Consider the following 15,546-nt stretch of genomic DNA (forward strand, 5'->3'; position numbering starts at 1 on the left):
TCCTGGGCCCTGCAGCTCAAGCAGACCTTGCGCCTACTTCCTTGGATGCCCTCATGAATGTGGACTCTACCCTGGCTCTGGCAATGAAGCATACGCCTCTGAGAACCAGGTCAATGCTTCGGTCAGCGGCTGAGCCATTCCTAGACTGATTGACCCTCACGGAAATGGGTTAGTTCCACTCACTTGCATATCTGCAGTTTTGGTTAAAAAAGTGCTGACCTCTCACAGGACATTGGACAGACTTTCAATATCAAGGCCGTTCTGTCTATTCAGCACGCCGTACATTTCCTTCTCCTTTCTATTATTACTCTGGGGCAGTGGGGACCCGGCTATTCAAGCCCCAACTGAAATCTTCACCCTCCATTTGAGAGCTCACTCCTTGCAGCTATGGTGATAATTAATGCACGATGTCCTCAAGTGAGGAACAAAAAACACCAGCAGCTGAACTTCAGATCAGGCAGTATCCTGCCCTTGGACTGCGGCCCCCTGACAGAGCCAGAGAAACGGGCAGGCAGGGTTTGAAGGAGGTTATCTTGTCTGACCCCCTGCTCAAGGCAGGATGGTCCCTGCCCAAACCATTTCAAGCAAGTATCTGTCTAACCTGCTCTTCAACCAGTGATTCTCAACCGGGGCGTCGCGTCATCCTGGGGTGCCTTGAGATCATTTTAAGGGTGCAATGGGGTGATAGCACTCTTAGGTGTGCAAACATGATTCACAAGATAAACTCAGAGGCTACATCCAGATGACCATGGACTTATGGGATGTGGCACCGCAGAGCTGTCTGCAGCGCCACACACCGCACATGCAGTCATTCCCTATGCTGCTACTTTGCAATGTGGGTTGGGTTTTTTTTTTTTACCCTGGCAGCAAAAAAAAACCCATACCAAAAAAAAGGCAGGGTGGCGCACGTGGCAGCAGTATGCACTGCCCATGGAGCCACACTACAGCTGCCGGCCAGGTTCCTGGTTGCAGGAGTCCCACAACTGCAGCTCCCTAAGGCCCCCAAGGACTCAGATAAGGAAGCTGGGGCCAGCAGCCCCAGCCTCCCCCACCCAACCTGGGGTAACTTGCCACGTGCCAGAGCATGCGTGGCACAGGCGTTCCCTGGGGAAAAGTAGCACTGGCACAAGGTGCGCTGCTGCTACTTCTTCCTGGGAAAAAAACCCCATCCACGCACATCCATGGCCAGCGATTTCAAATATAAATCTATGATGTTAAAAGCATTTTACCCTGTTCTGGACTTTCTGGGTTTGCAACTGAAAAATGGGTCTATTATTTTTCCATAGAAAAAAAAACGACTGAAAAATCAGCTGGCATTTTCCAAGGGGCACTTTGAGTCTAACAAGGGATATCTCGAGTCGACAAAGGTTGAGAGCCTCCGTCTTAAACGCTTCCAAGGATGGAGACTCCACAGACTCTCTAGGCAATACAGTCCAGTGTTTTCAACCACCTTCAGAGATAGGAAGTTCTTCCAAATATCCAATCCAGATTTCCCTTGTTGCATTTTAAGATCCGTGCTTCTTTGTTCTAGTTAAAAGAAAAGCTGAGATAAAAGTCATCCCTGTATCCATAATCCTTTGCTTGTCTATGATGGTCTTTGAAAGATCTCAAACACCTGGCACACAGGGAAGTGAGTTGTTTACTGGTACATTGGATTGAGTTTAGTGCTCAAAAAATTGGAGGAAGGGGTGGAATCGTGAATATTGTTAAAACTTATTTCTATTTTGTAATTTTTTTAAGTTTCCAAATTTCTTGAACTGTGCATATTCCGTTCTCCCCCCCCCTTCTTGCTATCAACCTCAATAAAACTGAGGTCCAAGGTTGTCCAAGAGTGGCCAACACTTTTTCAAGGTAATAGTGGCCGGCACATAGCACAGGATTATCAGCTGGTTCTGGTTGCCATCTTTCTAGCTCAAGTTTCCTATTGCAGCTGTCACTGCCATGTTGGCATTCAACTCATCTAAAACTTTTGTGAATGAGACGGGAGTCGGTGTTTCTATTTAGGGCAGGAAGTGCACCCAACTGGTTCTAACCTGAGACACAAAGGAAGCTCAGTCTAAAGGAGGCAGAAAGTAATTATCTGAGTATCAGTTGGACCTAGGACACCATGGTTCACTCTCTTTCCCATACTGCTACTTACATAGGAGGTGACCTCTTCTACAACATGGTCAGAAGGATGAAATGAGGATACCAAAGCCACCATGGCAAACTAAGGCCTCCTAACACCATGCTGGAGCTTAGATTCACAGAAATAACAAAAAGAAGGGCTGGAAGGGAGCTCAGGAGGTCAGATCTAGTCCAACCCCCTGCTCCAAGCAGGACCAGCCCCAACTCCATCATCCCAGCCAAGGCTTTGTCTGCCTTGGTCGTAAAAACCTCCAAGGATGGAGACTCCACCACCTCTCTGGATAACCTGTTCCAGTGCTTCACCTCCCTCCTAGTGGGAAAGATTGTCCCTAATATCCAACCTCAACTTCCCTTGCTGCAGCTTGAGCCCATTGCTCCTTGTCCTGTCATCTGCCCCCACTGAGAACAGTCCAGCTCCGTCCTCTTTGCAGCCCCCCTGCAGGGAGGTGAAGGCTGCTATTCAATCCTGTCCCACTTCTCTTCTGAAGACTAAATAATTGCAATTCCCTCAGACGCTCCTCATAAATCATGTGTCCCAGCCCATGAACCATTTTTATTGCCCTCCGCTGGACTCTCTCCAACTTGTCCACATCCTTTCTGTAGGGGGGGGGGGGGCGGGGGACACAACTGGACACCGGACTCCAGATGTGGTCTCCCCCGCGCCTCCCCAGTGCTGAATAGAGGGGAAGAATCACTGCCCTCCATCTGCTGCAACGCTCCTACCAATGCAGCCCAGGATGCCGTTTGCCTTCTTGGCACCAAGGGCACACTGCTGGCTCATCTCCATCTTCTTGTCCACTCTCACCCCCAGGTCCTTTTCTGCAGAGCTGCTGCCCAGTCCATCAGTCCCCAGCCTGCACCGGTGCATGGGATTGCTCCATCCTAAGTACAGGACTTTGCACTTGTCCTTGTTGAACATCATGAGATCCCTTTTGGCCCAATCCTCCAATTTGTTGAGGTCACTCTGAATCCTAGCCTTACCCTCCGGTGTATCTACTACTCCCTCCAGCTTGGTGTCATCTGCAATTCATTACTACTAACTCAAAGGGAAGAGCACGACTGGCCAAATCCTTATTTCCACTTTCTGATGGACCTGCGACTTCCCTGAAGTGTCTCATCCCACTCCTCAACCAGCATGATTTAACACACTAAATTGTTTCTACTCTGACCTTACACCGCTGAAGCCAGAGGAAGGGGATTAAATAAGCAGTCCATGTGAGTTGGGTCTGTTGTATTGTAGACTGGCATTGCACAACTGAAACAGAAGCAACATCTACTTATTGACTCAAGATTTAATCAGGAAGCTCAGCCTGACTCTTAAGTCTTGCACAAAGCAAGATGGGATTTTACTATGAGTTGCCAAAGTGGTCCTTGGTGGCCACCTCTGAGGCTCCAGAGAAGATCAAACACATTAAAAAAGGGACTTCATGGCTGAACTGGGAAACTGGGACGGAGGATGATTTCATCAACAGCCAGAGAAGAGACACAAAGTCTAATTTTTTCATTAAAAAAAAAAGAGAGAGCAAATGGATGAGATAATTATGCTTGCAGGTGAAAGGGATAAATTACCTCACTTGACCTGGAACTGAGCACCCAAAGGAGCCAATGAATAAGTCACTAGATGTATAAACCTCCCGCTTGTAAATCAGCCATCCTCCACTGACTTTTTTCTACCAGCTAAGGATCAGGCTGCTCCTTTCTTAGGCAGAATTGCCTGTAGTATGCTGGAGAAAAGGATGTGTAAACCTAACTAACGCTCAACCTGCAACTCATGCCTTCCATAACTCTGCTACAATGATGGAGCACGATGGACCCGATGATCTGCAATATCTCTGCAGGAGTTGGTTCCTAACTTCTCCCAAGAGGACCACAGCATTCATAAAGGAAATACCAGGGGTCTAACCTTTGGACATTTTTATTATCAAATGAAATTTCATTAGCCACTTACTGCAGCTTAACCGGCTCTATTTTTAACTTACCAAACCTGTCATTAAAAAAAGAGGACTAGGAAAATGATTTTAAACTCAAAATACTTCAAATCCTGGCAGAAATTATATATTCCACGGTGTGTTTCTTTTCTATTTCCCTTGCTTTCTGCTCCCTTATTGTTATGCTTAGCTAAATATTATTGCTGAAGTACCCTAGGGCCAACTTCCACCTTTCCTTATCCTACAAAAAAGCCTTTATTGGGTGCAATCAGGCACTATTCCAGTGCAATGAACAGGCATTAAGACCCATGCTGCATAGTAGCCGAATACACTGAATAAAAGGGCATGGTCATGCCTGTTTCTCATGATGGAGCAAAGAAAATTTAGCACCATGCTGCTGCCTCACCGCTAGAATGGGTAGAAAAACAGGAAGGGGCTTTAATAGGAACTCGAAATGTGTTTCCATTTCATCGGGTGTGAAGTGGATCCATTTTCCATTTCTTGTGAACTTTCTATGACATTTAGGCTTTTTAAAAAGAAAAATAAAAAAGCGACAAAAATCATTCTCATATGTTTTCAGTGGACCAAATTGTTCAATAACTATTCTGCACACGAATTTGAAAAAAAAAAATGTTTTTTTTTTTTAAAGGATGGGTAATGAGGACCCCTTTGCAAAATACTGGAAAATCTCAAAGGCCCATTACCTTTAGGTGAGATGTTATTTTTCTTTAAGGCAATATTTTTGCTGGAAGAAAAACACATTTTGCATGAAAAATACTCTACCGTCTCTACCCAGAGGTCCAAAGTTCCTGTTTTTGCTGAAACAATAGTCACGGGCCTCTGTGTAAAAGGTCTTTTGCATTTGGGAACAATGGTGGTATCTCTATGCAGATAACTGGGGCCATTTTGGAGGCTCCCTATCCAAGTATTTTTGACCGAAAATGACGACTTGTGGAAATTGACTTTTTATTTTGTGCAATTATACTAGATTTCTGTCTCACACTCTGCAGGAAATGGTTTTTAAAGCCCAGACCGGGATTTCTGTTGACACCAAAGCTAGATACACATTGCCAGCAGTCCAATGGTTAGAGCAGGTATCCAGCATATGAGAAAATAATGTTCATGTCTTTGGTCTGCGGGAGACAGAGCACGACCTTGAACTTGTACCTTCCACACCCTTAGCGGGTCCCGTCACTATTGGCCTAGTGGATATTCCAGGGAACAGAGTCTCTTGTTTTTCAGGGATTTTATTTGATTTTTTAAAGGTTTTGGCTTCATCCCTTTGTAGAATAGGAAACATTTAAAACTTCAAACATTGTCACAGGCTAGGAAAAATCTTTCCTGCCTTGTTCTATAGAGGGTCGTTGACTTGTTATTATAGGGGAGTCTGTTTAGTTCCCACAGATTTATATTGGCCAGCGTGTCCCAGGGTGGAAACAGATGTTGGCTTTCCTCACCCTTGTGCCAACTTCTTATGGTGGCACAAAGGAAAATCAAATAGACGTCCATCCCTTCTGTCACGCCACAAATTTGTAGCTATAACAGAAAGTGGTCATAATTTATGGTGCTTTACTGCACTGGACATCTATTTGCTTTATGGCAGGAGAGTGCGGGTAGCTTAGAGAGCTGACCATGCTCTCCAGCTGCCCCAGGCAGGAGTGTGGTGGCTGTTCAAGGGGTCTGATCCTGTGCACCCTGAGACTTCCCATGCAGCATCAGGCCCACTCAAACCCTGGGAGAGCCTTCCTGGATTTCCCCATTTAGTGAGATGCAGCCTTGGGATCTCCAGGGAGCATTGGGGTAAGCAGGGAAATCCAGACAGGTGCTCCCAGGGCTTGAGGAGCCCAATCCTGTCTGGGAATCCCTGGGGCATGCAGGACTGGGCCCTGCAAGCCCTGGGAAAACATGTCATCTGTTGTCCAGCAGCATCGATGCATGGCATGTGTTTCACCCAATGAAGCAGATCAGCTGTTCTGGGACACATCCCAGCCACAACTGATCCATCTCATTTGAAGACCTCTATCTCTAGTCTCAGAGTGGTGGACAAGGTTCATATTCAGCCAGTCCAGTGCACCAACAGGCTCTTCATGGTGCTTTTTTAATCTTCACTATTTAAGCTTGCAGTGACAGACAACCCCCCCCCCTCCCCCCCCACACACATCTCCATTGGTATGTGTTTCTGAAGCATGCAAAGGCAGGGGTGTCTGTGTGGCACTTGTCAGGTAGCTGTGAGAAGTCTGTATTCAGCTCTATGCACCTCAGAAGCCCTCATCTTGATACCTAGTGCTGACAGCTAAAAATCTTAGCTCATCTAAGCTGGAAAGAGAGGAACTTGTTGTGATGACCTGCAGCATCTACTACCATGAAGGGAAACTTGTTTCGGCATGGAAGGATCCTGACAAATGTCTCCACACCACAACCCTGGAACCAATCCCAAGGAGTCTACCAGGGGCCAGCAAGGCTTGCAAGGCATCCAAAATACAAGCAGGCTCAAGAAGGCCTATGGCACACACACACCTCGCAGAGGGGCAACCAGAAGATCCCGTGGTCCACTTGGAGCCCAAAGCACAGATGTGCCTTGAACATCTACACCATCATTGTGCATGGTATTACATGTAGGCCATCCTTACTTTTTGGGTGGAGGTTGGAAAACTAGAACTAGTTCCCTTTTTCTCCCTCCAATCTGACTCTTGGCTGAAGAATTCATTACTCTGGAGAGCCCATTACTCGCGGCCCATTTCAGTAAGGTCTTAGTATCATAGAAACACATAGTTGGAAGATACCTCAAGGGTCATCTTATCCTACCCCCTGCACAAATGTAGGTGCACTGTTCCTACATTATCCTAGAGTCCAAATGGTTAATCAACCTTGTCTTGCAAGTCTTCAGTGAAGAAGATCTCACAGTTCCCCTGGGAAGCTTACCTCTGATTCACAGGCAGGTGTTCCTAGGATGACAACTTCTTTGTCTCCCTCTGAAGCTTTTGGGAACATGGCCTTCGTGCCACATGGTATGATTGGCAACCTGTGCTTCCATGAGGCTTGGGACTGCAATGGCAGCAGCTACCATGTGGACTGAGATATGGCTAAACTGCCATCCAAAGGGGTGACTGCAGCTCATGATACAGCCTTGCTTGAACTAGCATAAAACTAGCTAGTCTGGGTAATGATAGCTGCACCAGTACAAATCCAAGTATTAACAAGGGATCTGGGATGGTTTTGCAGTTCAGGTGGCCACATTGTTATTGGTACCCAAGCAAATGAATGTAAAGCAAAGTCGGGTAGGTCTACACAACATGCGGTCATCCTTGGAAAACATAGTATAGTTGTACCCTCAGTCCTTGTGAGGCCTTGGATGTGCAGACATCACCAATAATACCATGCAGACTAGTGGAAGTATGGTTTTGACCCATCCTGAAACATAACTGTGGAATAGGGACAAGAACTAGACTATGGAGATAGTTTGGAAGAACAGAGGGAGGCCAGACCTGGAAAAAAGAAGCGCCATAAATGAAGGTTAAGATGTCCCGTCATAGCTCTGAGCAAGAGCTTGGCCATTAGGGAAGTGGCTTAATCCATTCTTTTAGGCACGGTCTTTGGGATGTGGGGTCAATGCCTGGTTTGGCCTCAATCTCTCTGTGATCATATCACAATCCCCACCTGGGAGATGGGAAGCATAAGTTTTTGTCTGCCAGGTACACTGAAATGGTGAGGTCTTTGAGGCAGGGGCTCAACCATGTGCTCAAAGAGCTCACCATTTAGGCCAATGGGGTTTTGATCAGGGCCTCTAATGCAGTGGGGCCAACCTTTTTGGCAGGCGTATCATAAATGAGGTCTAAACTCACCCCAAGTGCTTCTCTGATCCCCTTCCCCTGCCCAATCTTTTACTCTGCCCTTTGCTCTCTGTGCCCAATCTGTTGCTCTGCTTTCTGCTTCCTGCCCTGTGCTCCCTGTGCAATCCATTGCTCTGCTTTCTGCTCCCAGCTCTATCAGCTGCCACACTGCCCGTCCCCTCCCCAACCTGCTGGGTGTCACATGCAGCAGCTGCCCACGCCACCCACGGCACCCACGGTAAAAGTTGCCCCCTGCTGCTCTATTGGATGCTGGAATAGAAATCATGCATCTTTTGAGGACCACCTGGTATTCACAGATACGCTATAATAATTCCCCATTGATATCAGTGTGCGAATAGCAACAAATTCTGTCATTATAAAGTACAATACAAAAGTGATGTAAAAAAAACATAGAGAACCATTATAATGTTTTAAACAGGAAAGCAACGTTGAGGTCTACTCATGCACCTACTATTTAAGTAGTGAAGAAAGACTAAGTATTTCCTTAACTCAAAATGAAGTGGCAAATAAATGACAGTTGAAAATGTGAACATGTCCTCTAAACAGCATTGTAATTTCTTTCCCCCAGTTTCCAGCCGTTAGGTAAATAACAATGTTCTCTACATCCCGCTTTGTCTTCTACTCATTGTTACATAGTCATAGAAAAAGAACTTGTCAGTGCAATCTATTGTTGTATGCAGGCATAAAAGGCAAAGTTAGAAAAGCAACAAGAGAAACTTTTCTTGAATATATATGCTTAAAATGATTCCTTACTACATTCAAAATGCAATGACAGGAACAACGGCAAGTGCAAATGGGCTGAAGAGGTTCTGGTCTCATGACCCGCTCTCAATGTCATCTGTCCGCTGAAAGTGTAATCGATAAAAGTTCTCCTTGGCTCGATAGAGTGAGGCTGTCAGCAATATTAAAAAGTGATGGGCTAAATTACAGCTAGTCAGGACTTCTCTGGCAGAATGGGTTTTCTGCTGCAGAATATAGATTCACCAACACTGAATGTTTTGCATAGGGGTGGTTAAAGGTCATTAAAGGTCTGACACAACCCAGGCAGGTAGGTTCCCATCAGATGCCTTTTTGGTTTCTGGCCAGCTCAACCACTTGGGAGGGAAGGGGCTTCTGGGAAACCTGCCATGTTCCAACTTTGTGGCAGGTCACTTCACTGGGTGATCATAGGAAAGTATTTAAAGGACCAAACAAGGTCAACTACTCCAGCCCCTTACTCAAGGAGGATCATCCCTGATTAAACCATCCCAGCCAAGTGTCGCCTAACCTGCTTCTGAAAACTTTCAAGGATGGAGTTTCTCTAGGCAGCCAGTTCCAATGCAGGACCACCGCCAGGCAAAAAGTTCCTTCTAATTTCCAACCTAAATTTCTCCTCATGCAGCTTGATGCCACTGCTCCTAGTCCTGTCTCCTACAGTCACAGCAAAACGAGTGTTGAGTGGGCTGCACTGGGAGGAGCGTTGCCAGCAGATGGAGGGCAGTGATTCTTCCCCTCTATTCAGCACTGGGGAGGCCACATCTGGAGTCCTGTGCCCAGTTGTGGGCCCTGCACGACAGAAAGGTTGAGGGCCCAGTGGAGGGCAACAAAAATGGTTTGGGGGCTGGGGAACATGACTGGTGAGGAGAGGCTGAGGGAATTGGGTTTATTTAGTCTGCAGAAGAGAAGACTGAGGGGGATTGAATAGCAGCCTTCACCTCCCTGCAGGGGGGCTGCAAAGAGGATGGAGTTGGGCTGTTCTCAGTGGGGGCAGAGGACAGGACAAGGAACAATGGGCTCAAGCTGCAGCAAGGGAAGTTGGGGTTGGATATTAGGAAAAACTTTCTCACTAGGAGGTTAGTAAAGCACTGGAACAGGTTATCCAGAGAGGTTGTGGTATCTCCATCCTTGGAGGTGTTTAAGACCCAGCTCAACAAAGCCTTGGCTGGGATGATGTAGTTGGGGATGGTCCTGCTTGGAGCAGGGGGTTGGACTAGATGTGACCTCCTGAAGACACTTCTGACCCTAATTTTCTATGATCTTCATGCTCTCTTTAATCTGCTTTAAGGAATTTGTTATGAACCCCTCCCCCTCAGTCTTCAGAGATTTAATAGATTTCATGGACATTAGGGGCTGGAAGGGACCTCGTGAGATCGAGTCCAGCCCCCCTGCCATAGGAAGGAGGTCTGCTAGGGTAAAATGATCCCAGCAAGATAAACATCCAGACACTTTTTGACTGAGACCAGAGTAGGTGCTTGCACCACCTCGGGAGGAGTCTTCTCTTCTCCAGATGAAATAACCCTAATTCTTACAGCCTTTCCTCATAACTCTTTCCTCCAAGGCCACTAATCATCTTTGTTGCTTTGTGCTGGACTCTCCAAAAGCTCCACATCCTTTTGGAAGTGCGGGGTGCAACGTCACCTGTGCTGAACAGAGCCGAAGAATCATTTCCTATGATTTGCAAATGACACTTTTGCAAATACAAGCCAGTTTGCTTTTGGCTTTTTTTGCAAGAAGAGAACACTGTTGACTCATGAGACAGCAAAATCCCATAGTGCTCCTGGGCTCTGATGGGCCCTCCACAGCCATTGCTTCTAGGCCATCCAGGCTCCCTTCAGCATTTTGGATAGAGTTTTGTGCCAAAGCTCCTTGAACAACCTGCTTTGATTTTTTCCAGTGCATATTTTTGGAAAGAGGCTTTGCTGCGGCCTGGTAGTGAGGAATTTTGCTAGTGCTGCAGCCAGGTGGCAGGGAGAAGAGGAGGGAGCGGCGGCAGCAGTGGCCACATCCTAGCTCAGACTTGAGCTGGATGATTTCAGCAGGCCATTGCCCAGACGTTGCTGACTGTGCCTCTAGACCTTCAGGTCCAATCTAAAGCTCCAGAAATGATTTTACGTGGAAGTGAATTAATTTAATATTTGAGAAAGAAACCTTGGACAGAGCTATCAAGATGGGCATGCTCCACCTCTGAGTAACCACGTGGGCTTTATTGCCGTAACCCTTACCCCTCCTCCTCCGATCCCTGTGTTGATGGAAACACTTAGCAAAGGGTGAGGAAGACAAGGGTTACGATAACACGCTCAAGGCCAAACACTGGGAAGTAATACAAGGATATATGTTTCCTTGGGTTTGGTTTTGCCTATGGAGCTCATTAATAGAAGAGATCACTGTATTATGGAGCGGCAAGACTATATCAGTGGTAAAATCACATCCCTTGGCAAATGCAGTTGACCTACTACAAAATCGGGGTGCGGACCTCTCTGAATGAAGGCAAAATTATGTTCCCAGTGAATGTCCAGATCCAACTCTTGGTTTAATGCAGTTGTAACTAAGTCCTGCTGTATTAACACAGCCTACATTGCAAAGGACCCATCATCTAGGCATGTTGTAATATAAATTGCCCTCTAGAAGGACGGGAATAAGGACTTGCAGTTCTAGTGCCAATAGCCAATGTCTCCAGGCTAAAATGATCATTTTACCCTTACACTGCTCCAGGCAGGGGCTTATCAAACCAAAAGAAAGGTAGCCATGTCTGCAATGCACTCTGGGTAAATTAGCACTACTAAGTGACAGGACCAATTAGCCATTCCCTGTGCTAATTAGCCTGCCCTGGTACCACGGGGATGTAGTAACCCTGCTCCCAGCTTGCGAGTGTTGCTGTGAGTCATCGTAAGTGTAAGGTGTAGATGGCGGAGGAAGGAGAATGAGACCAACCCAGGGCTGCGAATCCCATTTTCTCATGCAACAACATGCCCCCATTGCCGAAGGATGTGTGCATCCAGAATCGGGCTCCCCAGTCACCTGAGGACCATCAAGCCTGACGGACATCATCCTCAACTCCGAGGGACTGCCGCCGCCGCCAGTGTAGACGTAGCCAATACTGATGCAAACCCCACTGTAGGACCCGGGGCCTGCACTATGCAAACGTTGGAGCTGACAAAGAGCTGGGTGCACTGCCTGGATGTAGCTTAAAAGTGTCCAAAAAAGCTTCCTACGTGAAAACTTTTCAACCTGTGTCGAGAAAGCAACTCTCACCCTTCATTTTTATAATCATGCAACAATATTCCCTAGCAATGCTCCTCATCGGGAGATTATCTTCAAAGCACTTTGCAAAGAAGGTGAGTAGCAACATGACCACTTTGCCAAAAGGGGCACCGAGGCGTGGGCTAATCCAGTGGATTCACCCTAAATCACACAGATGATCTACGGCCAAGCCAGAAACAGAACACAGGTCTTTGGAGCCCTATCCTGGATCTTCATCCTTTACGTTTGGCTTTCCCATTTGACGTCATGACTGCTCTTGCTCTGGTTGGACTGGCTTTTCCAAGAATGAACACACTCTTATGGATGCCATTAAAGTGGCCACCATCAAGTATAAGCAAGACATCTCTTCAAAAATCCCCCCCAACAAAACTTCCCCACAGAGAGCTTAGCTCTTCAACATGCAATACTATGTCATATCTGCTCTTTTACCACTTACCTAGAGGCATTCATAAAGCAACCAAGCACCTGAATGTGATGGCAGCCCTATCCCCGCCTTGGGTGTCTGTAGATACACAAACTGCTGTGCCTTCACCATGCTCGCTCAGCAGGACACTCGTCTCAGCAGGGTCTTTGACTCTGAGTTGGCCTTCAGGGATAAAACCCCAAATGCTGGGTCCCAATGGAAAAACAGAGGCATAACATAGAAGTTGTGCACCTCAAATACATGGCAGGATGCAACAGGGGAGGCCTTCAGACTCGAGGGGCATCTACTAGTCTTCTTCAAAGCTCATGGGGGATAACCATATTCATAACATACTCTTGGTCATCATCAGCCTGTCACCATTGGTGTTATAGGAATAGGCAAAGGGATCTAGCTGAGATCAGGACCCCATTGTACCAAATCCAGTCCAAGAAAGGGAAGGAGAAGACAGGGGGAAGTGGTTTGTTCCAAGATTGCAGGGAGGAGCTGAAAAAACACACGTCTTTCAGCTGCAGCCCTTTTGCCCAAGCTCTGAAACCAAGCAGAGCATAGTCAACGCCTGCTAGTAGCCTTGTATTAAATTGCTCCTAAGCAACTTTTGTCAAGGGTGTTGCATGAATACATGGCAGGGAAATGGTCCCTATGAGAAACATTGCTGGGAACAGCCATAGATTGTCATCGTGTGTTCAGTCGGCATATACAATTTGAGCTGTACAGTGCAATGAAGTGGCTGCATGTGGGTCCCACTGCCCTCTCTTGGTTCAAATCCGAATTACTCAGCTCTGCATGAATCACAGACCCAATGCTTCCCAGGAGGTAGCGGCAGCGGGGCTTGAGCCTTGGATCAAGAGGGATCCACCTCCCCGCTGCAACGAGTGATCTGCCAGCCTCCGAAATGCGGTGACACCTGCAGAGCCGGCTACATCGGCCAAGCCGGGGAAGTGCTATGAAAACCGGCTCTTGCTCCAAATCCCAGGATTGCCTGCAAAATGCTGAGTTTTATGGATCCTGCTCCCAGTCACCAGAGTAAGAAGAAAATCCAGGCAACTTTATCAGAAATAAATGAATGGGCTTGTTATTAGTTAACAGCCCCGAAGCCAAGAAGCAGTTAATGTTCAGCAAAGCCCAGTCATCAGCTATGGGAATGACTAAAGCTCCAGGGATCTTTTTCTATTTAAACAATAATTAATCGTGCAGGACTGAACTCCTTTCCCCCCTTGCTCTCCCCTCAGCCACAGGCAAGAAAAAATAAAAAAAAGTCCTATCTCTGTAGAGCGTAAGTAATGTTCTTGCCTTTTTTATTGGGGTGGTTGGAAATCCCTATTTAAAAACTGATCTTTTTCTTTCTTCTTCTGGCGATGGTAGATATCAGCCCTGCTTGGGGGCTCGTGGAAGCTCTTTGGAAATGTTCCTATCATGGCTGCTGGTGTCAGAGGAATCAAAGAAGCACAGGAAAGACAAGGCTGGAAGGAAATCCAGCAGGTCCTGTTTAGTCCAATCCCCTGTTTAGATCGTCCCTGTCTAAACCCTCCTAGACAAATTTTTGCCTAGCCCAAAATTGTCTGTGCTGGACCGTGGGGCTTCTGGTGGGCCAGGTGGCCAACCTCTGGGGGCAAGATAGTGGCTTGTCGGTGCCAGAGTTGCTGCATTAACATGGCTCTGCAACCCAGCGGCGAATAATACTCCTGACATTTGGTTCCATTTTTCTGCTGCCGCCAACAGCAACCAACCTGACTTCAGTGGTGACCAGGGCAGGAGAGGGAGGAGCAGTGTTGGCACTCACCCCCTCAGCAGATCAACTCTCCGATGGGGGACAGAGCATGTACAGAGCATGGGGGAGTACATGACAGAGCGTGTACTCTGCCAGTTTATTCTGCATGTTCTTTACAGCGTGGACTTCCTGCAGTTCATGTCTTTCACAATGCCAGGCCTATTTCTGGCACTTAAATCATGTCCTCTGATCAGTTATGGTTATTAAGTACCCCATGACACGTTTGTCAAGAATATTTCTTCGTTATCTCTTTCCTGTTGAAATGCCGGAAGCTCTCGGGTTCTTGGAATCGCCGTCCTTGGAAGTGTTTAAAGCTCAAAGCCATGTCTGGGATGATGCAGTTGGGGCTGGTCCTGCTTGGAGCAGGGGTTCGGACTAGATGTGGCCTCCTGAGCTCCCTTCCAGCCTTATTTTATATGATCTTCATCCTCCCTTTAAGCGCCCTTCAGGAATATGTTACCAACCCCTCCCCATCAGTCTTCTCTTCTAGATGAAATAACCCTAATTCTTTCACCCTTTCCTCATAAGCCTTGCCTCCAAGGCCTCTAATCATTTTGGTTGCTTTGTGCTGGACTCTCCAAATGCTTCACATCCTTTTGAAAATGCGGGGCTCAAAATCACCAGTGATTAATCGGCAATAATCACTTCCTACGATTGGCAAATACAATCCAGTCAGCTGTTGGATCTTTTTTGCAACAGGAGCAGACTTGTGGCCCAAGAGAGAGCAAAATCCCATAGAGCTCCTGGACTCCAATGGGCCCTCCACAGACGTTGCTCCTAGGACCTCCAGGTCCCCCATTATCCTTCTGGGTAGAGTTTTGTCCTAAAGTTCCCTGAACAACCTGCTTCAATTTTTTCCAGTGTATATTTCTGACAGTGCTTAGCAGCAGTCCAAAGTGTATGTGCCAAATGCAGGGGATTGGCTGTCAAGTGCCTACTTAGTACACCAATGAACAAGACACTCATTTCATCCCTTTGAATTCATGAGCCGGGAAGGACTCTTGGAGTCTAAGTCAGTCTGGAGGTAATTTGGCTCAATGTGTCCTATGTCCTCTTTTAGATACACACCAGCCATGTTTACACGAGACGTTGACTGAGCAGTTGTTACTGCGCAATCATTTAGTACTTGCATACCTAAGTACTAAATGACTGTGCAGTAACTGGTATTACTGCACAGTAGCATCCCCGCACGGCTTCCTGGTGACACTGAGTGTGCAACAGCTTGCACTACTGTGCAGTAGCGTCACATCACAACCCGTGCCTCTCAAAACTACTGTGCAGTAGTAACATGCTACTGCACAGTAACCATCTCATGTAGATGCCACCACCATGTATCATCCTCTCTCCCTTTATCTGAGTTATGCAGAGGTGTAGTATGCTAGGAGAATACAAAGCGAACCAGTTTTCATTTTTGGAGTGGGGTCATCT

At 46.9% G+C, this 15,546-nt stretch overlaps 1 protein-coding gene across 1 annotated transcript in view; it reads right to left on the reverse strand.

The window, feature by feature from the left end:
- PTH1R (parathyroid hormone 1 receptor) overlaps positions 1-12,377 on the reverse strand; it is a 185,601-nt gene extending 173,224 nt beyond the window's left edge. The window contains exon 1 of the mRNA XM_006026420.3: positions 12,363-12,377. The gene's annotated coding sequence lies outside the window, so the exon portion shown is untranslated. The remainder of the gene's footprint in view (positions 1-12,362) is intronic.
- Between the last annotated feature and the right edge of the window lie 3,169 nt (positions 12,378-15,546).

This window comes from Alligator sinensis, unplaced genomic scaffold (genome assembly GCF_000455745.1).
Source record: "Alligator sinensis unplaced genomic scaffold, ASM45574v1 scaffold1298_1, whole genome shotgun sequence".
In the NCBI taxonomy this organism is placed as follows: domain Eukaryota; kingdom Metazoa; phylum Chordata; order Crocodylia; family Alligatoridae; genus Alligator; species Alligator sinensis.